Source organism: Macrotis lagotis, chromosome 7 (assembly GCF_037893015.1).
Source record: "Macrotis lagotis isolate mMagLag1 chromosome 7, bilby.v1.9.chrom.fasta, whole genome shotgun sequence".
In the NCBI taxonomy this organism is placed as follows: Eukaryota; Metazoa; Chordata; class Mammalia; order Peramelemorphia; family Peramelidae; genus Macrotis; species Macrotis lagotis.
This window is the reverse complement of record NC_133664.1, coordinates 69,185,854-69,210,777: the sequence shown is the minus strand read 5'-3', so window position 1 is coordinate 69,210,777 and position 24,924 is coordinate 69,185,854. Positions and strand designations below refer to the sequence as shown.

Genomic DNA, 24,924 nt, shown 5'->3' with positions numbered 1-24,924 from the left:
TTGTGGCACCTGCAAAGATATGAATGCTCTAACCTGAAGAAGCTTTGGTCTGGCTGCTCTTTTCACTGCAAAGCATGAACTTCATTCAGGTTTTTATTAAAATCAGATGGAGTTTGATGTCATGAAGGTTGGTTTGCCAAAATAGGTACAGTGCAGAAAAGAGAAGATAACCATAATAGATGGGAGTGTTGTTAATCAGTCATCTTCAACTCTTTGTGACAGCATTTGGGGTTTGCGATATCCTTCTCCAACTCATTTGACAGATGAGGAAACTGAGACAAACAGGGTTATGTGACTTGCTCAGGGTCACACAGCTGGTAAATGTCTTAAGTAGGATTTGAACTCAAGAAAATGCATCTTCCTGACTCCAGGTCACACACTCTATCCATTCATCATCTAGCTGTCTCATAGAAGGGAATAGAAGGTCCAAGCTAAGAGACAGGACTTTAAAACAGAATTTTACTTTTCAGAATGTTGGACCTTTTGGCAAGTTTAAATTTCCAGATTCCAGAGGGCCTAGATAGTCAGAGGCTTTAGCCTTCTCTCACCTAATTGAGATTCTGCCTTCTCTACAAAGACCTTCCATGATCCCCCTCTCTCTGTCTCTCCCCCATCAAGTTGACCATAATAATTTCCCTCTCTTGGAATTTTTTTTATTGCACATTGTCTGGGGTTCCCTTTTATACTTATTTTCAATTTGCATTTTATCTTTCTTCATAGTTCATAGATCTGAAGCTGGAGGGGACCTCAATCATTATTCATTTCAGATACCAAACACACAGCCTGAGGCCTGTATATCCTGAGTGAAGTCAGAATGAGATTAAAATGTCATTGAGAAATATTTTTAAAATTTATAATAGAACATAGATGATGTTACTATGTGACTTTCTAAATTAATAAGTAGCCTGTAGGGATTCTTATGTACAATGTACGTTGTTTCTATTTCAATTTGAATTGAATTATTGGAATAGTCTAACCCTTTCATTTTTCAGATGAAGGAACCAGGGCCCAGAGAGAGTAAGAGTCCTGTCCACAGTCACAAGTCTAGTATTCATCAAAGGCAGATTTTTGAACTGAGATTCTTTTTATACTCTAGAAAAAAAATACTCTTCTCCTTGTGCCAATACTGCCTCCCATCTTTGTCTCCCCAGTACACCCAGTATAGAACCTTCAAAATGGGCATTGAAGTGAAAGTGAACAATATGTCTAATCTGTAGCATGAACCATAAGAGTTAATCATAGTTACAGGAGACTTACCCAAGGTCACAAGCTAATATATTCCAGAGTTTAAACTTGAACCCAAGCTTTTCAAATCCCAAGACTGTGGAATTTTTAATTATTCTTTGCTGTTTGCTGATCACTATCACCAATAAGGAGGTTACTGGCTTCTTCAGGTGATGGTAGCATATTAAAATGATTTTTGCTCAGCTGGGCAAAATGATGGATTCTGTTTGTATTTGCTATTTTGTTTCCCAAGCTAATTCTTATTGTAGCAATGATATGGTTTCCATATCATCCCTGATTTCAGGAATACATTACATTACAAACTTTAAAGTTTAATCTGCAGTTTTAATATTTTTCCATCAATTTCTCAAATCTAGACATCCAATCAAGCTCTGATTTGTCTTATTTGTGACTTTCTGAGGTATAATTGTTAACACTGAAAATTGAACCTGCTCAAGCTGGCTCCAGTAAACATGAATAAAACATACATAATTTATATACATATACCCAAGGCTTTGGAGCATACAGGATCATACATGTAGGCATTTAGTTACATATGCACATTTATCAAGGCACTTGTTTATATATACACATATACTCATACATACACATGCATATGCATTTATGTAAATTAGTTTCTATAAGTCAACGTAGATTCATCAACATTCCTTTTTCTAAATTTAAAAGTTTGCTACTATAAATTGACAAGTGAGATTCTGGGATTTAGTTGTCGTATAATTGGGCATGCAAAATGGATGGAAAATCAAGAACATTTCCCCTAAAAGTGAAATTTAATTACTCTGAAAAAATAACACTTCAGATCCCAGGTTGGAAATTCAGTTGTTTAGAACAATAGTTGAAGAGATATATCTACCCCACTTCTGTATAGTGTTGGACTTAGGAAAAGAGCTCTCAAAAGGTCCCTCTACCCTTTTCTCTCCCCATCCCCCATAACCCTGTCCTAAAATCCTGCAGATTCCTGAAATTCCCCAATTTAGATTTTATTTATATATTTATTACATATTTCATATAAATATATTTATTATATATTATAATTTACATATTATTAGACACTATAGGCTTTTAAAAAATAATTATTCCAGAGGTTTTGCAGAAAGCCTTTATTAGTTTCCCCATGTCCCCTAGTTGATGCTAATAACTTTTATAGAGTGACTTTCTGTTTCTAGGGACAGTTAGGTGGTAGTGGATAGAGTAGTGGAATTGGAGTCAAAGAAGACCTGAGGTCAAATATGACCTCAGAAACTTATTCACTGTTTGACCCTGGGCAAGTCACTTAATGTCTTTGCTAAGAAAACCCCTTGGACAGCATTGGCATGCTAGGATCCATAGGGTCTCCAAGATAACAACAGAGTATTGAAACTTGGAGAGGGGGAGGCTCCTTATTCCTCATAACCTTGATTAGGAAAATTGGAAGTAGTTCCCAAACAAAGAACATGCCTTAAATCAGGAACTCATAGCCTAAAATCTATGAAGTTTTAAAAAAATACATATTTTGATAAATATATTTCAATAAAATTGGTTTTCTTTTTATATTTGATGCACTAAAAAGAACATTGTCTGGAAACTGCTTCCAATTTGTTAAAGCAAGGTTATAGCTACTGTTATTTAACCTTGGGGGTTAAGGAACCTCCTTCCCTCCCTCCCTCCCTCCCTCCTCCCCATGATTCCTTTGCTAGGTGGAGGAGGAGGGGAGGCCAGTTACTGCCCCACTGGACAGGCTTGGAAAGGGTGTGAATTCCTCAGACGTGTGTGTGTGTGTGTGTGTGTGTGTGTGTGTGTGTGTGTGTGTGTGTGTGTGTGTGTGAAGGGGGGGTGAAGGGTGTGCTTGCAGATTTCCAGATCTGGAGTAAAGGTACAAGGCTCCTGGTGGATGACCGAATAAGGCTTCATCCATCTTGTCCCCTTAGGACTCTGCCTAAAGCAGAGATAGGACTCTCTGTTCTTGCTGGCAGTCCCAGGGAAGCCTGCAGTGTTTAGGTTTGCTGTGAGCTGGCCAGAGGCCCCATGTGATTTGGGGTGCATCTCCAGCCAGGGCTGGGGAGCAAGATTCTCATGTTAGTCTCCTTTGGCATGGGCTTGTCAGATCCAAGAATGATGGAACCAGAAGGCAAGGGGGGGAGGGTGAGAACCTCAGAGTTGGGGCATCAATTATATTTGGACATATTTCCCCAAAACAATTGAAGCTGAAGAATGCTAGGAAGAGAGGAGGGAAAGAAGAGAGAGGAAAGAGAAGAGGTGGATTCAGTAGACATTTAGTTCAACAATCATCTCTTATATGGATCTACTATGTGCAAGGAGATGGGCCAGGTATGGATATTTAGTTCATTTTTTTTTTCTTTAGGGATGGGGGTTGGGAGGAGTAGGTCATATAATAATAGTGATTATTATTTTTTTTTTTACAGAAAATCAGAACATTTATTTTCACAGTTGTCACTAGAGTCCTCTCCAATACTATCATTCAATGTAGGTAAAAGTCTTAACATGTTAATGAAAACTCTGCTTCCTTTTTCATTTACTATAAAATTTTATCTTATTTTATGGAATAAAATGAGCACTTGTATAACAAAGTATATAATAATAAAAAAGATGATTGCACATGACACACCCTCTATACTACTCATCCTTGTGTGGCTGAGCAAGTAGCAGCCTCTCTGTGCCTCAGTTTCCTCATCTATGAAATAAAGGAAGGACTTAGAACTGATGATCTCTATGATACTTTCCCATACTCAATTGATGATCCATTCTATTATCTTAATATTTCCAAAGGTTTTCATGTACAGTATCCTGTTTGATTCTTAGAACAATCTTGTGATATATGTAAGGACAGATGTTATCTTCACTTGATATCAGAGATGCAGAATCTTTGGATCATTGGTTTAGAATGAGAAGGGACCTCAGAATTCAATCCTCTCCTGAAAGGGGTAGATTATGTTAAATGATTTCTCTAAATGCAAGTATGATAACTTAGATTTCTATGGAGTTGCCCAATGTTAGAAAGCATTTTCTTCAAAATAACCATGAAAATGAAAGTATTATTAATTCCATTTTACTGGGGAGGAAACTGAGGATCAGAAGGTCAGAGAGCTAAGTGGCATAAGTAGAAAAAAATACTGGTCTTAAGAGTCAGGGAGACCTGAGTTCGAATCTTATCTGGGATACTTATCAGATATGTGATCCTGGGCAAGTCATTTAAACCCTCTAAGTATCAGTTTTCTTATCTGTGAAAAAGGGGAATTAATAATAGCATCCACCTCATGGTCGTTTTTTGTTGTTGTTAGGATCAAATGAGATAATGAGACAAGTGTTTTGAAACCTAAACACACCATATAAACATTGTCTGACTCTTCATGATCTAATTTGGGTTTTCTTGGTAGAGACACTGGGGTGTCCTGCCATTTTCTTTTCCAGTCATTTTAAAGAAAAGGAAACTGAGGCAAAAAGGATTAAGTGACTTGCCCAGGGGCACTTAAGTAAGTATCTGAGACTGGATTTGAACTCAGCAAGAGGAGTCTTTCTCATTCTAAGCCCAGTACTCTCTCTAGCTGCCCACAGAAACATTAACTATTATTATTAATGATCCAGGTCTTACTAGCCCCTAAGTTTATAATTCTTCCCACAAGCTGCCTCTCCACAATAGAGCAGCTACTCAGATGAATGAAGACAGGTTTTGTTCTGGTGTAATTGAGCTTTGGAGGGGGAAGAAGGTGAAGTACATGAGAAAATTTAGGACTAAGATGAATTTTAGAAATAGCCTTTTGCTGAAATTTTGAGATATCCAGCTAGGAGACTTGGGAGTGAGGCTGGGACTGAGGGTAGGAGTCTGAGGAGGAATGGGGACATGAGAAGGAAATGTTCCTGTCCCTTCCATCACTATCGATTCATGCCCTATTCAAGGCTTGTTTTTATATCACTTCTGACTAAACTGTTCCTCTTGTTCTGGTCATCTTGTCCTGAATACTATGTCCTAAGACATTATTTTAGAAAAGAGTCCTGCCTTTGAGAAGGTCTATGTCTGGACCCATTTTAATGACTTAAGAGCAGACTTTTCATTCTGAACATAGTATTGCTGTGATAGCTACATAAATCCTCCTCTGATGGGTGAAATCCACATGCAGCCCCAGCCCTCAGGAAAACTGAAATCAGCCAAGTTCATCTTTAATGTTTTCTCTTGAATATCATCTGCTTCTTCCAAGGGTCTAAGGCATTCACAAAGAATCCTCAAGGCCCAGAGTTTCATATTCAGCACAGCTTTCTTAGAGTATTTTTTTTTTTTTGGTTTATGCAAGACAATGGGGTTAAGTGGATTGCTCAAGGTCACACAGCTAGGTAATTATTAAGTGTCTGAGGTGAGATCTGAACTCAGGTCTTCCTGATCAGGGCTGGGGCTCTATCCACTGCATCACCAAGTTGCCCCTTCTTGGGGTATTTTTGCTCTGAACTTTTTATCTTTCCTTATCAAAACTTAAAATGTCTCTGATAAAACAATTTATACTAAGTTGGGGGTAATTAATAACAGCTCTCTGGGTATCTGACTCCCAAGGTAGTCATTCTACTAGGAAACTGGTCAAAGAAATGAATCTCTAATGGTAGAACATTAAGGTAGAACATTAAGTGTAGAGGAACCAGAGGATACCTAGTCCAGACTGCTTTGGTATTATTTCTACCTTGTCACTATCCTGGGGTTAGGAGTCTTACTGTATAGACAATAGCTCTGAAGTAGCTAGAGTGGTAGAGTGGATAGAGCTCTGGACCCAGAGACAGAAATACCTGAGTTCAAATTTAGCCTCAGACATTGCTAGCTATGTGACCCTAGGCAAGTCATTTAACTTTTATTTTCTCAGTTTCCTCAACTATAAAATGGAGATAATAATAGAACCCATCTCCCAAGTTTATTAATGAGAATCAGGGCCTGGCACTGTAGATTATGTTTCTTTGAGATGCTTCCTGGGCCTTTAACCCCACTTGCCCAGAAACTTCTAAAAGTTGTGATAATGCCTGTTGATTGTGAACCTTTTCAAAGGTTTCTTTTAAAAATCAATATTCTCTTAAATAAAGCAGTCATACTGCCTTTCTTATAATATTAAAAAATAATCTGGGGGTGGCTAGGTGGCGCAGTGGATAGAGTCCAAGCCCTGGAGTCAGGAGTACCTGAGTTCAAATTTGGCCTCAGACAGTTAATAATTACCTAGCTGTGTGGCCTTGGGCAAGTCACTTAACCCTATTTGTCTTGCAAAAAAATAAAAAAAATAATCTGGTGATGGAAAGGTTTTTTTTTTTTTTATGAGGAGGAAAGGTATGGGAAGGAGCAAAGACAAAAGATTGCCTGAAGTGTCATCATATTCATTTGTAAAAATTTAACAGAAATGACCTCTTAGCATCTTTCTGAACCTTAGTTTTCTCTTCCTTTTCTAAACTCTTTTTTCAGATCATTTCTTATTTTGGCCATTAATTATAAATTATCTTATGTTATCTTATGTCATCTTTTGCATTGCTGTCTTTGGCTATATTGATCAGTTGTTTTCAGACTTAATGTGATCCTTTATGTCCCCATTTGGGGTTTTCTTGGTAAGTTACTGGAGCAGTTTGCCATTTTCTTCTCTCCTTTATTTTATAGATGAGGAAACTGAGGCAAACAGGGTGAAGTGACTGGTCCAGGTCATACAGCTAGTAGGTGTCTGAGGCCAGATTTAAATTTAAGTCTTCCTGAATCTGCCAGGTCTAACACTTATCCACCAAGATACTTAGCTGTCCTGTTCTGGTCTTTAACTTGTTACTGAACTCTTGTTTTTCTATTTAACTTCTCATGTTATATTTTTTTGTGTGTCACAATTTCCCTAACAACATTGTTAGTGCTCTGAGGTCAAGGATATTGTACATTTTATTTTATTGTGTATATATATATATATATATATATATATATAATATTATTATATTTTCCTTTGAAAACTAAGGGAAGAAGGAAAAACGGGAACAAGTATTTCTCTAGTACCTCTTATGTATCCACCAGGTACTTTACACATAACATTTCATATTGTTTGCTTGAATTCCTTTTCTCAATTGATTTCATAAGGGACAAAGTCAGAAAGAACATCAGACTACACATCCGAAGATTTTCCCCCTTACTAGTTGGACTTGCCCAACCCACTGAAGCCTCAAATTCTCCATCTGGAGAAAGGTGGGGTTGACCTGTCTCTAAGTTTCCTTCCAGCTCTTACAATTACAAGTTAGGGATTCTTTAGCCCTAGCTCTTCTGTCAATCAGCAACTAAATGTGTGATAATAGGTAGAAGAACAGGGCAGCAGGTTGGCACAATGGATCCAGTCAGGAAGAGCTGAGTTCAAATCCAACCTCAGACACTAGTTGGACTATGAGCAAGTCTAGAATAATAAATATTATTAGTAAGCTTATGGTAAGCACTATATAAATATTAGTGATAACCATTTAAAAATATGCATGTATACACAGACTCAATGAATGAATATATACAGGTATGTATGCAAACATACACACACATATAAATTGCAGATTCCTTTCTGTGTATGAACACATATTGGTACATATATACATGTATGTATATCCAGGTAAATGGAATGGATAGAGCACTTGGCCTGGAGTCAGGAAGACCTAAGTTCAAATCGAACCTCAGACACTACGTCACTGTATGATCATTGGCAAGTTGCTTTGCCCTGTTTGCCTCACTTACTCATCTGTAAAATGACGTGGAAAAGGAAATGACAAATCCCTCTAGTATCTTTGCCAAGAAAACTCCAAATGGGATCATGAAGAATCATCTGACTGAAAAAGATTGAGCAACTATCATCTATCTATCTATCTATCTATCTATCTATTCATCCATCCATCCATCATACATACATCTTTCTATCTGCCTGAATATATGTATATATGTATATGTGTATAGACATATATATATGTGTGTAGTATATATGTCCATATACATATATAATGTGTATGTATAGGTATTGATATAGATGGAGCCTCCATGTGTTTTTAACTGTCCTAAGCATTATACAGAATTAATCATTTTAGCTTCACAACAACACTTTCTTCTTTTTTCTTCCTTACTATACGAATGGTAAGGCTTAGTTCCTGTGGAAAACCTTTAGGAGTTCAAGCCATATTCAAAGTGAATAAACCCCATAGAACAGTGCACAATGTGTTGAATTTGGTACTGGGGGACCCCAGAGTTTGTGTGCAACCTGTGTTAGTTTGGGGAGGTCACTTGACTTCCCTGGCTTCAACTTCCCTTACTTGTAAAATGAAGGGGTTTGTCTGTTTGGCCTTGAAGGTCCCTTTCAGCTCTAAACTTATGATACCATGACAAAGCATTCATGGTGCCTCTTGGCTCATCAGTTAGACAGGGAGTCAGCAAGAATGGTGATTATGTGGCCACTGGGACAATAGGTGTCTTTTGGGAGGGAGGTGGAGCCTTTGCTTGGCAGTTTACTCAGACAATGACTACTTTAAGAAAAATCAGCAAACCCAAAGCCAGGCTGAACAACTCAAACTCCATCCCCATGAATAGGACAATAGAAAGAAGCAGTTGATGAGGTAAGCAGGTTCCATTGCTTTCCCAGCCACACCAGGCACCTGCCCATTGCCAAGATTCTTTATGGGAATCACAAAACACTTAGAACAGGGACTACTAACCTGAGGTCTATGAATTTGTTTTTAATATTTTGATAGTTTAATTTCAACATAACTTGTTTCCTTTCAGTATAAGTGAAGACAAGTTGGTGGTGCTTTGGATAAAATGCTGAACTTGTAGCCAAGCAAACTTGAAATCAACCTCAAATACTAGTTGTGTGAATTGGGTGGCGAATCACTTAAACTTTCTGAGCCTCAATTTCCTAATGAGTAAGACAGGGGATAATAATAGCACCTACCTCCCCGAGTCAGTGTGAGAATCAAATGTGAAACACATGGTTGGGGAGGGGGTGAAGAGCAGAACCAAGATGGCAGAGAAAAGACAGGTACTCTCCTGGGCTATCTCAAATTCTCCTCCAAATTATTTTAAGAAATGACTTATAACAAATTCTAGAGCAAGAGAACCCACAAAAGGATGAGTTGAAACAATTTTTGAGTCCAAGACATTCTAAAAGATTGGGAAGAAAGGTTTGTTGCACCAGAGAAAGAGTGGACAGCAGTTCAGTTAGAGCTAAGTCAGTGGCCATATCACAGGAAATCAGAAGCAGGCCTTCAAGGCAACTGAATTTATGGCTGCAGTAACTGCTTCTGCAATTCTCAGTCCACAGATGGTGGTGGTGGTGGGGATCAGACAACAGATCATCCAGGGATTGAAGAGGTCCTTTTGCTGACACTTGATGCAGGACTCTGTTGCATTACTTATAGTCAGATCTGGGTTGCAGTCCTGGGTTGCATTCTCAGTGTGTAGCAGAGCACCAGCACATCAGAGTCTGTAGCCTTTGGGAAACAGAGATCCTGATCAGTTCTAAGGCAGAAAAGAGTGCTTGTGATCACTCACAGACCAGAACACAGGCCAGGAGAAAAATAAACATGCCTTTCCTTATATCATACTGTCTTGAAAAGAACTGAAATTACAGAACTAATTCTGAAAACAATTTCACAAAAAGCCTGAAGCTTGGAAGAATGTCCTCTCTATCCAAGGAGTAGAACCCAACTTTAATATAAAGCTTAAATCAAGAAATGGGCTTGAAAAATGAGCAACCAACAAAAAGATCCTGATCATAGCAAGTTACTATGATTACAAGGAAGATCAAAATACAAACTCAGAAAAAGCCACCAAGTCAAAATACTTATGTTTAAGGCCTCAAAGAAGAATGTGAATTGATCTCAGGACAAAAAATGATTCCTGTAAGAGCACAAAAAGTATTTTAAAAATCAAGTAAGAGAGGTAGAGATAAATTGAGAAAAGAAATTAAATGATGCAAGAGAATCATGAAAAAGTCAACAGCTTGTTTAAAGGAGGCACAGAGGTGCGGCTAGGTCACACAGTGGATAGAGCACTGGCCCTGGAGTCAGGAGTACCTGAGTTCAAATATGGCCTCAGACACTTCTTAATAATTACCTAGCTGTGTGGCCTTGGGTAAGCCACTTAACCCCATTTGTCTTGCAAAAACCTAAAAAAAACTGAATTGGGCAAGTGGAAGCTAATGACTTCATAAAACATTTAGAAACAATAAAAGAAAATAAAAAGAATCAAAACATAGAAGAAAATGTGACATATCTCATTGGAAAATCAAACAACCTAGAAAATAGATCTAGAAGAGATAATTTAAGAATCTCCGCACTACTGGAAAATCATGATTTGGAAAAAAAAAGCCTAGACATCATCTTTCAAGAAATTATTAAGGAAATATTCTAAATATTCTAGAATTAGAAAATAAAATAGAAATCAATAAAAAAGTCCCAGGATTATTACAGTCAAATTCCAGGGTTCCAAATTCAAGGAGAAAATATTGTATACAGCCAAAAATAAGCTATTCAAATATTGTGGAGCCATAGTCAGGGTAATATAAAATTTAGCTGCTTTTATATTAAAGGATTGGGGGAGCAAAGAAGCTAGTATTACAACCAAGAATCATCTACCCAGCAAAACTGAATATAATCTTTTAGGGTTAAAAGTGAATATTCAATGAAACACATGACTTTAAAACATTCCTAATGAAAAGACCAGAGCTGAATAGAAAATTTGACTTTCAAATACAAAAGTCAAGAGAAACATAAAAAAAGGTAAACAGGAAAGAGCAATTCAATAAGATTAAACTGTTTACATTATTATATGGGGAGATAATATTTATAGCCCAAGAACTTTCTCATTATTAGACAGAAGGAATATACAAAGACAGAAGGAATGGGTATAAGTTGAATATGATGGAATGGAATATCTAAAAAAAAATTAAAGATTAAAAAAGTAATGAACTAGTAAAAGATGGAAGGGAGAGGTAGACTGGGATAAATTTTCTCACATAAAAGAGGCATGAAAGAACTTTTACAATGGTGGGGAAAATGGGAGAATTGCAGGAGCACTTCAACCATACTTTCCTTGGAATAAACAGACATATAGTTGGGTATAGAAATCTAGCTTGCCCTATAGGAAAATGGGAAGGAAAGGGGTTAAGAGAAAGGGGAGGGGGCTGATAGGAGAAAGAACCAATTGAGGGAGGCAGTAGTCGGAAACATAACACTTTTGAGGATGAACAGGGTGAAATGAGTGAGAGAGTAGGATAAAAAGTGGAAAGGAAAGTACACAGGAAGAAAACAGGATGGAAAGGAAGGACACATATTGACAACTATAAAAATATTTTTCAGCAAATATCTCTGATAAAGGTTTCATTTCTCAAATATATGGCAAATTTCTAAAAATAAGAGTTATTCCCTAATTGATAAATGGTCAAAGGAAATGAACAAGGCAGTTTTCATGCAAAGTAATCAAACCTATATTTAATATATGAAAAAATGCTCTAATTCACTATTGAACAGAGAAATGCAAATTAAAACAACTCTAAGGTACAAGCCCATGCCTATCAAATTGGCTATTATGACAGAATGATTGATGTTGGAAGCGATGTGGAAAAAGTGGAACAACATTGTTGGTGGAGTTGTGAATGTGAAAATATGAAAATATTTACATGAATTGATACAAAGTAAAGTGAGTAGAACCAGTAGAACATTATACATAATAACAGCAATTACTTAACAATTCTTAATAATACAGTGATACAGGGGCAACTAGATAGTGCAGTGGATAGAGCCTGGTCCTGGAGTCAGGAGTGCCTGGGTTCAAATCCAGCCTCAGATACTTAATGATTACCTAGCTGTGTGGCCTTGGGCAAGCCACTTAACCCCATTGCCTTGCAAAAACCTAAAAAAACAAAAAATCACAAAAACTAAAAAAAAAATAATAATACAGTGATACAATTCCAAAGAACTCATGATGAGATGTGCTATCCATTTCCAGAGAAAGAATTAATGGAGTCAATGTAGATCTAAACATACTTTTTTAAAAACTACTTTTGTTCTTTTTATTAGTTTTGTGCTTGTGTTTTCTTTCACTATATGATTAATATAGAGGTATGTTTTGCATGACTGAACATAAAAAAAGACTAGATGACAACTTTAGGGTGAGAAAAAGAAATGCATTGTATGGGTGGGGAAAATGACATTTATTAAGTACCTATTAGTGCTATGCCCTGTGTTAAGCCCTTTACAAATAGTATCTCATTTGAGCAGGGAAAGCACTTTGCAAATCTTCAATTTCTATAGTGTTCATGTGTATTATTCTTAATCCTCTGTAATCCTGCATATTTTATTTAATGCATTTATAGACATTACTCTGAGAAAGTTCCCTAGGCTTCACCAGACTTCCAAAGGAGTCCATGTGACAAAAAGGTGGAGAACTTCTGACTTAAAATCCAATCTCTTCAAGAATTTATTTGAAAAGGGAAGAAAATTAGACTATAATAGCTAACACATACATTACTTTAAGATTTGCAAAACACTTTACAAATATTATCCCATTTGATCTTCACAATAACCCTGAAAGGTTTTAACTATTATTATTATTCCTATTTTGTAGGTGGGGAAACCAAGGCAGAGAGAGAGAGAGGTTAAGTGATTTGTTTAGGCTTATGCAGCTAGTAAGTGAGGCTGGATTTGAATTCAGTTGTTCTTGATGCTTAGTCCAGCCCTCTCTCCACTGAACCTCATAATTAACTCTTTGTTGGTGTTTTTCAGTTGTTTTAGTCATGTCCAACTCTTCATGACCCTATTTGGGGTTTTCTTGGCAACAATACTGGAGTGGTTTGGTATTTTCTTCTCTAGTTCATTTTACAGATGAGGAAACTGAGGCACACAATGTCATATAGCTAGTCATGAATTTAGAGAATTTCCTGGCAGAGAAAGGACTTTTTCAAAGTCACTTAGCTAACATGTGTCACAGGCAAGATTAAAATTCAGGTTGTTTTTTTTTTTTTTGCAGGGCAAATGGGGTTAAATGGCTTGCCCAAGGCCACACAGCTAGGTAATCATTAAGTGTCTGAGGACGGATTTGAACTCAGGTGCTTCTGACTCCAGGGTTGGTGCTCTATTCACTGCTCTACCTAGCCACCCCAAAATTCAGTTTTAATTGACTTTTTTAATATTTAATTTTCCCTCAGTTACTTGCAAAAACAATTTTTAGCATTTGTTGTTAAGTTCTTAGTTTTAAATTCTATTCCTCCCTCCTTTCTTTTCCCCTTCCCTGAAATGGTAAATGAGATAGATATTACATGTGTAATCATGCAAAACATTTCTATATTAGTCATTTTGTTGAAGGAAACAAAAATAATTTGATAGAAAGTAAGAAGAAAGAAAAAGGAGAGAGAAAGAAACAAAGAAGGAAAGAGGAAAAATAGCATGTGTTGTTATGTATTCAGATGTCATCAGTTTTTCTCTTTCTCTGGAGGCAAATAGCAGTTTTCTTCATGAGTTCTTTGGGACTTCTTGGATCATTGTGTTATTAAGAATAAACTAAGCTAAAAACTAAGTCATTCACTACATCATAAAAAATTGGTGTTCTTATGAGCAATGTTCTCTTGGTTCTACTCACTTCACCTGCATCAGTTCATTTGAGTTTTTCCAGATTTTTCTGAAATCAATCTGCTCATCATTTCTTACTTCTCAATAATATTCCATTACAATTGTATACCTCAACTTGGTCGATCATTCTCCAATTGATGAGTAAGCATCCCCTCAATTTCCAGCTCTTAGTCACAACAAAGAGGATTGTTATAAATATTTTTGTACAAATAAGTTTTCCCCCTTCTTCACTCCCTTTAAACATCTCTTTGTAATACAGGCTTAGTAGTGGTATCACTGGATCAAAGGGTAAGCACAATGTGATAGCTTTTTTGGGCACAGTTCCAAACTCGAACTGACTTTTGTGATTATTCAGAAATTAAAAAAAAAAGACACAGAATTCATAGCCATTAAATCAACATCTCTCTTGGCACTTTGTTATCTGGAGGGGTAAGCAAACTCACTTGACATATTTCTGGGGTCTAGTGACAATTCAAAAGTAATAGGATGCCTTACCATTTCTAGACTGGTCATTTCAGTGCATCTCATTCTATCAACATGTCTATATACACACAAAATTATATTTAAAGTATGGCTTATGAACCTGGAATCCCATTTGAGAAAACATTTGATCTAGTTGGCATTTGCCTTCTCCTCTGCCCTTGTTTGGTTTCCATGGAAAGCTGTGTTTGGGCTAGAGCTCTGAGTATATTTGTCTCAGGCTAACAATCATTTTCTTTCAGCCTCCTGATGTGAAGAACAGGTGTCACTATCCCTAGGGGGTGAGAAGGACTCTGGACCCCAGTAGGAGGCTTCCAGGCTTTCCTGTCCCGTCTATAGGTATCATTCTGTGGGTAAGTTATGACAGCCATTTTGTTGGCTGGAGTATATTTTGGGTATCTCAGTTCAGATGAAATCCCTTTCTCCTCAATGTTTCAGGTACCTCTTTAGGTGTAGAAAATACCTGAGCTCAGGGTCCAGGAGAAAAGGAGTTCCAATTCTGCAAAGCCACATGGCCTTTCTCAAGTCATTTAACTCTTTTGGTTTGCTTCCTTAGCTATAAAATGTGGAGAAGAATGCCTGTTCTCAGGGTAGTTAATTGAAAGATTATAGAGTCCAAATTGTTTGGGACCTTCCCTTAGTCCAACTTTCTCTCACTGAACAGATAAAGAAACTGTGGCCAGGATATGACTTTATGTGTCTGTCACTTTATGTGTCTTCTTAGCAGGTAACCAATCATTCAGCAATCATTTATTAATGTGCCTACTATGTTCTAGATACTGAGTGTCCTGGTGATACAAAGACAAAAATGATTTTTTCCCCCTTCTGTTAAGGAGCATATGTTCTTGGGAGTATATATAGTATAATATATATATATATATATATATATATATATATATATATATATATATACATATATATGTATATATATAATCTAAAGATACTTGGGAGTATATAAATTAAGACAAGTACTATATACATTTATTTATAGTGTGTATGTATGTAAATAGACATATACATGCATTGTGTCCATGTATATTTGTTTATATATATATATACATACATACATATAGATTATGTAAAGTAAATGAAATGGAATTATTTTGTTACTGGTGCAACAGGATAAGAATTAGCTAGCATTTGAATTGGAAGAAAAATGAACTGAAAAGGAAATTCCTGTTTTCTTACAACTTTAAGTACAGAAATTTATTTAAGCCTCACAACAAATCATTTCGAACAAGACTTCTCAGCCTTTTAAAGTGCTCCTATTGGCTATTTGATGAAACCTAGGATGGATCCCTTTTCAGAATCATGTTTTTAAATAGCTGATGGCCATGCTAATTTTCAGTAAAAGTCAGTGAAATGAAGATGAGATTGGGGGTGGGGGTGGGTGGGTGGGGGTGCAATTCAAGTTCTTAGACTTCCTAAAATCTCTCTGTGGACCCCAGGCTAAGAATTCCTAATTTAGCTTTGAAAGTAGAAAAGAATTTGTTTCTGTCTGCTTGGTAGAAAGACTTATCAATAGACACTTAATAGAGATGCTTGTTGAATGTTAATGAAACTTTATATGGTAGGTGTTATTATCTCCATTTTACAGGGAAGGAAACTAAGGTTTAGGGAGATTTCTGGACTTGCTTATAGTAATGAAACTAGTAAGTGTCCCAAGTAGGACCTGATCTCCCAGTTTTACCATTTAGGAATTTAGGCTCTCCACCTTTGCTTCCCACACAATTTTTGATTGTTGGGAGGATCAAGTGAGCTAAGGGAGATAGAACTGCATTGTTTCAGGGAATTCATGAAGACTTTCTTCTCTCGGAAACTTCCACATAGTCTGTTTTCCATAATTCTCCATCTAAATTTACTGATGGAGTAAAATCTTCCTTTCATGCCATGGCTTTGGGTATATTTTAGAACTCAGCTCTCCATGGCCCTGTCTCATTGTGTGATGTTGCATTTGGAACCTTTGAGATAGTAATGAAATTGGCCAGGTAGCTAGATTTGTCTTCTGTGATAAAGTTGACTCCCATTCTCAGACTCTTAATGAGTTATCTTGACTTCTAGGACAAATTTTACAAAATTGTGTCCTATGCTCATAGCATGGGATGTATCCTCGAATCAACATATTAAAGATATTCTGTTGAGAGAACCTAGAGGGAGGAGTAGAAAGAGACCCAGGCCCCCTGTGGGAAGAGAGAAATTGAAAGGCTGCTGCTGAGAGAGCAGACCATCATGAGTCCCATTTTATTTGGGAGGTTGGAAAGGGAGAGGAAACCTATAACCTTATTCTAGCTTTAATTTATTTTGCATCAAACCTCCCCTTCCCTATTTTTGTTTCCCTTTCGAATGAAAACCTCTTGAGGGCAGGGTCTATATTGCTTATATTTAGTTCTCTCGGTGTTTAGCAGAGTTGTGCTTAATAAATATTTTCTTGCTAGCTCCATATATCCATCCATCCTTCTTTCTTTCTATCTATCTTTCATTTATGTATGTATCACTGTATTGTGATGTTTATAAAGTTCAAGAAACAATTTCTGGATCATTAGTTCTTTTGTTAATAATGTTAGCATTTCATATGGTACTCTTCAATGCCAAAGACCCTCATGGTGGACAGGCTTAAGGTTTATAAAATCTTGGAAAAGTGGATATTCTAGCAGATAGCAATCATTTCTGTTTGGCTAACAATTAATCAGAGAATTAATATCATAATGAGGGTCTGACCTAGTCTAATGAACTTTTATTATATTATTAATGCTCCCTAACCCCCAGTCTCGGGAAATCTAATCAAAGATTTATCCCTATCCAAACTTGAGTAGAACACAGTGAAATTAAATTCCTTTATAAGGCTGGGTGGGGACTGGCCAAGATTGAGGAGAGTTAATTCAATGCCCTTCAAGAGACTGGACTTTGACATGAGGACTATTAAAAAACTCTGGATCTCCCCAAATCATTGGTTATTCATTATCATTTCTCAGTATGTATATATATCATCTATTTATCTATTAATTCAATTATATCTAGATATTCTGAAAAACTAGGGGTTAAGGTCAATTGTTTCTATATTGAAGGATTTTGAATGCTGTATAAATTTTGCTGCACTGAAACAAAGTCCTGATTTCCCCACCCTAGTTATAGGTCTGCTCTCAGTCTTGTAAGCTTTGACATTCCAAGAAGGAATCTCTCTTTCTCCAAAAGATCTATTATATTTTGTCTGAGGAAAGATCTGAACCAGAGTCTTCTCAAGGCTATGCCCAGCACTCCGTCTACTAGTTCAAATGTTTCAATAATGTTATGTAATGATAATAATAACTGTTGGATTAATCTGAACTCATAAAAAAATAAGTAATGAAATCAGACCATGTCAGGAGGATGTTTTGTGGTGATGAACAAATAAAATATTTCTGAATGAAACAATAAAGTAATCAGACCAAATTTCTTCAGGGATTTGAGATCATGATCATGTGTCTGAAGTCATATTATGTGTGATCACCACAGTCATCAGCAAAACTAAAAGAAAGGAAATCAAATGGGAAATCAGGAGACTCAAGTCTTACCACTTATAAGCTGAGTTAATTTCTCTAAGACTAAGTTTTTCTAGTTATCAAAAGAGGACAATGATGTCTGCTTGCCTTGCCTCCTCCCAGCAATGTTGGGAAGGTCTATTAGATTTATGCATATGAAAATGCCATCTATCTGTTATCTTCCTGAGCTGCCGCTCTCATCGGAATTCCTCTGCTGGCCACATATACACTTATCTTCTCTGCTCATGTTCTTGGGAAGTTTCTGCTCAGTGAAACAGCTTTTATCAAAAACTTTCCATTTTATTATTTTTCATCAAAAAACTGAATATTTGTCCTGTGGGCCAGAATTTGTGATCAGTTATGGCTCTGCTTCAAGTACATTTTCTAGCACATTTAAAGCCTTTTAAAAAATGATATGATTAAATGTTGATTCATTCTTATTTTTTTTTTTGGTTTTCACAAGGTAATGAGGTTAAGTGACTTGCCCAAGGTCATACAACTAGGTAATATTTTTTTAAGTGTCTGAGGCTTCATTTGAACTCAATTTCTCCTGACTTTAGAGCCAGTGCTCTATCCACTGCACCACCTAACTGCCATATTGATTCATTCTTAGTGTTACCTCTAAGTTAGGGTAAACTATTGGTACATAATTTTTCTACCCATGGCTATTCCACTGTGCCTAGTCCATGTCTATCAAATAGGCAGATCCATTACACTGTGAGGGGTTGGGCCTTAGCCATGGAAGACCCAGCTAACTCTAGAGCAGGCTTAGGACTTCCTAGGAAATTTTTAATCTCGGCACTAGTGTATTACAGTGTCCTTGGCTACTGCACACAGAGTTATCATCTACAGAGACCTGGCAAATAAAAATTGAGGAGGAATGGCATTACAGGGCACATCGTGGTGAATGTGCAGAACAGGACATTCTTACAAATGCCAGGCTGTCCCTTTGAGGTTCAGAAGGGAGAAGTAGACGTTCTCATCTTCCCACTGGAGCGGCTAGAGTGTTGAAGCTCCTGCCCTGAGCTGGCATCCTGATGCTATAGTGAACTGGTTGTGTGACCTTGGGAAACACATTTCAGTTTAGTAAACTTCAGTTTTCTGTTCTGTAAAAGGAGAGGTCTGAACTGGATGGTCTTTAAATCATCCAAGGGTAAGGGTCAACAAAGATGAGCCTGGTTCTCGGACTGTGCCTCCTGTATTGGTGCCATTCCTTTTGGAGAAGTTACTAATTCCCTTCTGGGAAAACAGCCTCTTTGATAGCTTTCAAGAAGAGCAGGGCAGGGGAGGGCAGATTGGTCTCTGGAACCCAGAATATGATTATAATTTCAAATGTTCCCTGACACACAGAAAAACATTCTCTTTGGATCTTCCCCTAACTCCTGTTCTCAGAAATCTGAAGGCACAAAGTTCCTTGAAAGCTTGTAATCTTCTCTATATAAGGTATTCCAAAAAACTCAGTGTATCTATCCAGTATGATGACAAATATTCAGATATTTAAATATTGTTTAGATACCTTCCCCTTCTTATTTTGTGAAATCCATGAGGGCAGGAACTATTTTTGACTTTTATGAAGGCAAGAAACAAATCAGGAGTTTATGTCTGTCTAGAGAGTCAACATGTGCATATATAAATATGTGTAAGTTGAATACATAAATTCAAGATAATATTAGGTGGGAAGGTAGCTTGGAGAAATCAGGAAAGATCTCATATGGAAAGTGATCATGGAACTTATATTTGGAGACTAGGAATTTTAAGATCCCAAGGTGAGGAGGAGGAGGAGGAGGAACCTATTGGGCATGGAAAAGAGTTTATACAAAGATGTTGAGATGAATTATGGAAAACTGTTGTGTATGAGTAGTTACATGGTATGGGAAGGAAACTTATGTATGTTAAGACTGGGGAAAAGGTAGATTGGTGCCCAATTTTGAAAAGTTTTAAATGTCAAAGAGCAAAGTTTGTACCTGATCTTATAGGGAATGGGGGCTATCAAAGGAGTGACCTGATCAGATATGCACTTTGAAAAATGTATGGAGGATATACTAAATGAGGGGAGAGGACAAGATAGGGAGATCAGTTTGCCTTTAGAGAACATAATTTCTAATTATTTTACCCCCTCCTCATTTTTATGGGTTCTTTTCTCTACCATCTTCCTCTCTCTGATACTTCAGGAACCCAGTTCCCTTATTTGATCAGAAAGTCTGCTACAAAAATAAATTAAAATGTGTCATTGATATTTTTCATTTAAAGTGATTACTTGATTTCACTGAATCAGGTATTATTATTAGCAAGCCACTTTACAAAATCCTCAAAACTTCAGTGACACAGTGGATGGAATATTGGATGAAGAGTCAGGAAGACCCTTTTTCCTGATTTCAAATCTTGTCTCAGACACTTACTAGCTAGCTACCTGATCGAGGCAAGTCACTTCATGCTCTTCATATATAAAAATGAGCTGGAGAAGGAAATGGCAAACCACTCCAGTATCTTTGCCAAGAAAACCCCCAAAGGGGTCATGAAGAATGGAATGCTAATGAAAAAGACTGAACAACACCTCAAAACAGATCTTAAAATTGCTGGAATTAACTTTCTATCAGAGTTTATGAATGAAAAAATGAATGAAAAAACATTAAATGTGTTATAGGTAGTACACTTTTTAAATGCTAGGAAAACAAACAGAATAAAACAAATTGAAAGATAAGACTGTTTTAGCTTGCAAGGAGCCTATATAATACATATGCAGTGTTTCAATTGCAAGACACTTGAGAAGGTTCTATGGTCTATAGGGTGCACTGACAAAGCAGATGGTAATGCCCCTTTTCTAATGTTATTTCCCTTGATAAAATTCTATCACTTTTTGATATTAAACTTTATGACAGGGCCAAAGACTTTAGGGACTAGAGCTTTCAGTTACTATGGCTGTGGTACCTGCCAGAAAAATTGATAGGTTGTATCCTCATAATCTTGAATTATTGTCCAAGATGATAGCAAAGGACACTGGGTTGGAAGCATGATTATTTCCAAGGCTATTGGGTTCAGGGTGTGTTGAACTATCTCTGTTGGGGTCTGAAAGGAGATAGTAGTCAAGTTGGTGGTGATAGTTTAACTTGCTGGAACGTTCTACCTTTCATCTCTCCTTTGGCATATCTTGCTGCTTCTTCTAGATCAGATTGTCTGCCTTGTGGGTGGCAGTTGGTGGGGATGCCTGGCCCTTCTCCAGGAGTTTCTTCCCTGAATGATAGCTGAGAAGGCTGGGTTGAAAGCCGGACATGTGGTCTGGGGAATCCTGCAACTGAGGTCCTCTCAAAGTCCTCAGCACTAACCAGCTATGACCCAAGGAAAAAAAATCACTTTGTTGTTCCAGGATTATTTTCTTCATCTATCAAATAAAGGATTCAGACTAAATGACCTCTAAGATCCCTTTTAGTTTCAAATCCATAGATCCTTTGAATCTAGCTCATTTGATTCTTGCAAAACACACACAATTCATCTGTCTGTTTATCTGTTTCTGTCTCTGTTTTTCTGTCTCTCTGTCTCTCTCTGGAAGTGACCAAGATAAAAATAGAACTACTGACAAGGGTACAGTATATAGGGCATTAGAAAGCAAGACCCCCAGGGGTTGGTCCTTGGATGACAGATATACAATCCATTTGTCTCTGTCCTCTCTGTCTCTATCTTTCTGCAAGTGACCAAGATGAAAACAGGACTATTGACAAGTGGGGAAGATGTGGGAGATATAGGATGAAAAGCCAAGACCTCCTTGGGACTGGTCCTTGGATGACAGATAGACAATCCATTTCTTGGTCTGTAGCCCAGTTCATTAGGACTTACTGAACTTGACCTCTATTGGCATAGTTTTTGAGGACTGAAATGTACCACAGCATGAAAAAGGATAGGAGAAGAACATTAGACAATTCAAGATTCTTTACCTATTGTCTTTTAAATTACATTTCTAGTTGTGAATGAAAGCTTTGTTTCCTGTTTAGGGATTTTCAAACATCAACACATTGATGGGGGGAATATTTTAGGGGGAAGGGACTCTTCTTGGTACCTCTCCAATCCCATTTGGAAAACACCAATCCTAAGCAAGGTCATTGGTGATGCCTGGGATAGCTCCTTTGTCTGATTCTGATTCATCTTCTTTGAATCAGGATATATGAGAGCATAGACTTAGAGCTGGAAAGTACCTTAAAGACCATTGAGTATACCCAATTCATTTGGCATGTGAGGTTAAGTGATTTATCTAGGAACACATTGCCAGTATGATGTGGGATTTGAACCCAAATCTTACTCACTTTAAATCTAGCACCCTTTTCATAGAACAACACTGTTCCCTCAATTAAAATTGATCTTCATGTGCCCTCTTTTCCAGGATACCCTTCCTAGAAACTGAGACTTGGTAACTTGGTTTATCTCACTAAAATAATACCAGAGACTTTCCTAGCCCCCTGAACCTCAAAGAGAAGAATCCAATAAAGAAGAGCCCCATGCCTCTGACTCTCAACTGGAGGTTAAGAGTTGTTGCTATATAGATGACAACTTGGCAATGAAGCTATAGGTCCTACATCCCTCAATTTTAAACCAGGAAGACTCTAAACATTAATTATATTTCTTGAAAGTAAAAAAAAAAAGCACTAGGTCACTAGGTCATCAGGTTCTCTTTGCTTTGTGGAAATTAGACCATTCATTACAATAGAGTAATGTTTCCTGATGTGAAAAGGGAATGATACAGTAGAACCATGGACCAAGGCAGAGCAAAAGAACTGGCTCATCTGATAAGGTGGGATATGACCCTGCAAAAAAAGTTTTCTTGTCGTTGCCCAAATTGGAAGTTCCCTATCTGAACTGTCCCAGAATGTCCCTATCTGTATCCTCTCTCTTCTGCTTCCCTCCCCCACCTACTTTTTCTGGGCCATTCTCTTCTCACTCTCATTTATTACCCTTTCCCTCCTCCCTGGGATAGGGTTTCCTTTCCAAGGCCACAGCAGCCAATTGGGAAAGTAAACAAAAATAAAAGTCCTAGAAAATCAGCCTTGCTGAAGAGTTTGCTGATCTTCAGGGAGAACCAGACAGGAAATGTGGCCATTAGGTTCTTACTGACATCCCAGATAATGTAAATTCCCTGTTTCCTTTACAGCTGGTGTAGGACTTGGCCCCTTTGACACAATGAGGGGAGAATCAGTTTCCCATTTATTTAATTGTTGGACCCCACCATGCTGTTTTGGCTTTTAATGATCTATCTCCCAACCCTTCCCCCCTTGGTAAAGGTTCTGTTTTCTTCTCTTTTTCACCTTTGTCACTTTCAGAGAGAGAGAAAGACAGAGACAAAGACACCCAGAAATAGAGAGACAAAGAGATAAAGGTAGAGCTAGAGACAGGAGAGAGATAGGGAGAGTGGGAGACAGATGAGACAGTAAAAGAGCAGGAGTGAATGAGAAAATGAAAGAGAAAGAGAGAGGAAAGGGAAGAGAGAGTGAGATAGAAGCAAGAGAAAGAGGGTGAGGGAGAGAGAGATCAAGGAGAGAAAGAGATAGAAGAGAGAAGGGAGAGAGAAAAAGAGGAAAAGAGAGACAGAAGTGAGAGGAAGAGAGTGAGAGAAAAAGAGAAAGGGAAGAGAGAGCAGAGAAGGGTGAAAAAGAGAGAAGAGAGAATGAATGAGAGGGGGAGAAAGAGAGAAGAGAGGAAAAGAAGAGGATGAGGTGGAGAGAAAGAAGAGAGAGTAAGAGAGCACAACAGTATGGTCCTCTAATGATTTTTCATCACTGCTAAACCTGACTGGATCTTCATGTATGTGCAGAGGTTTTCTTTTAAAGCAGAAGGGAATGTGGTTCTGGATGCTAACTCTCATTTGACATATTGTTGTTATTCTTTCCAGTAAAAACATTTCTCCAAAAGAGAACAACTAGTGGTAACTGAATATGTTTGCAGAGAAGCAGCAATTAATATGCAGTATGTAAAATCCATGTGAAAGTTTAGCCTTCCCTGGACCCAGGCCCAGGCTAGTCCTTGCAGTCAGAATTATCTATGTCTTAGGTGTTACCATTAGTCAGTGGAGACAAGATGGGCTCATCTATGTTTAGCTAAATTGGAAGCCTTGTGGGCTGCCAATGCAGCCTATCAGCTGGGCTTTAATGACTGGTTTTTTAAAAAGTAAATAAGTATGAGATATTGGCCTTAATTTAAGTATGTCTATGAAAAACCATGTCCTCGGGAGCCTCTGTCTATGCTGTAGCAGGACAAAGTCAGGATTCAGTTAGACAGGACCACAGAGATAAATTACCAACATTCAGTAGATAAGGAAACTGAGCCCTGGAGAGGTTAAGCTATTTGTCCAAGCTGAGTGACACCATAATTATCAGAGTCAGTGTGGAACCCAGGCCCCCTGATTCCACCAACAGCTGTACCAAGGTCAATTGTCCTGTGAAACTTCCCTATGCTGAGGACAGTGATACATATTTCCTGTCAGAGGGGAGGCAGCTATTTCATTTGGGCTAATATGATGTCAGTACTTTCCAATACTCTTAATATCCTAGAAATAAGAGGTGATAATATCTAGCATTTCTAAAAATATTTTTTTAAGGTTTGTAGAGTACATATGTGATCTCATTAGATCCTTCTGAGGGAGGCCCAGTCCTCATCTTGATTTTACAAGTAAGGAAATTGAGGCTGATAGGAGTTAAGTAACTTGCCATGGATCACATAGATAGTAAATACCTAAGAAAGGATTTAAACTCATATCTTCCTAACTCCAAGACCAATGCTCTTAAGACCTTTGTATTTTCCTAAGCTCCAAGCTTTACTGGAAACCTTTCTCACATCATCCTTAGAGCCATGATTAAAGATAGTGGAGACCTTTGACCCAGAATATCTGTTTTTCAAGTTTCCTGCTCTTCAATGTGCCTTCTCTTGTCCTGTAAATTCAGAATCACCTCATAAGTTTGAAGGAGATATCTTGTCTTGTATTTACTCAATTCCAAGTTATTTATTGGCATTGATATTGAGTCTTTCTTTACTGAGCACCTCAATAAATCAGAGCGAGAAATGTTGACTCTACAGAATTTGACACAATGAGCTAATATTGATCTTATGGCTCCCTTCATAA

At 37.5% G+C, this 24,924-nt stretch overlaps 1 long non-coding RNA gene across 5 annotated transcripts in view; it reads left to right on the top strand.

Annotated features, from left to right (window-relative positions):
* Positions 1-3,103: 3,103 nt before the first annotated feature.
* LOC141492612 (uncharacterized) overlaps positions 3,104-24,924 on the top strand; it is a 154,629-nt gene continuing 132,808 nt past the window's right edge. For all 5 annotated transcript variants that reach the window (XR_012469981.1, XR_012469979.1, XR_012469980.1 and 2 more), the window contains exons 1-3: positions 3,104-3,552; positions 3,648-3,708; positions 14,547-14,657. This is a non-coding gene — a long non-coding RNA (uncharacterized LOC141492612). The remainder of the gene's footprint in view (positions 3,553-3,647; positions 3,709-14,546; positions 14,658-24,924) is intronic.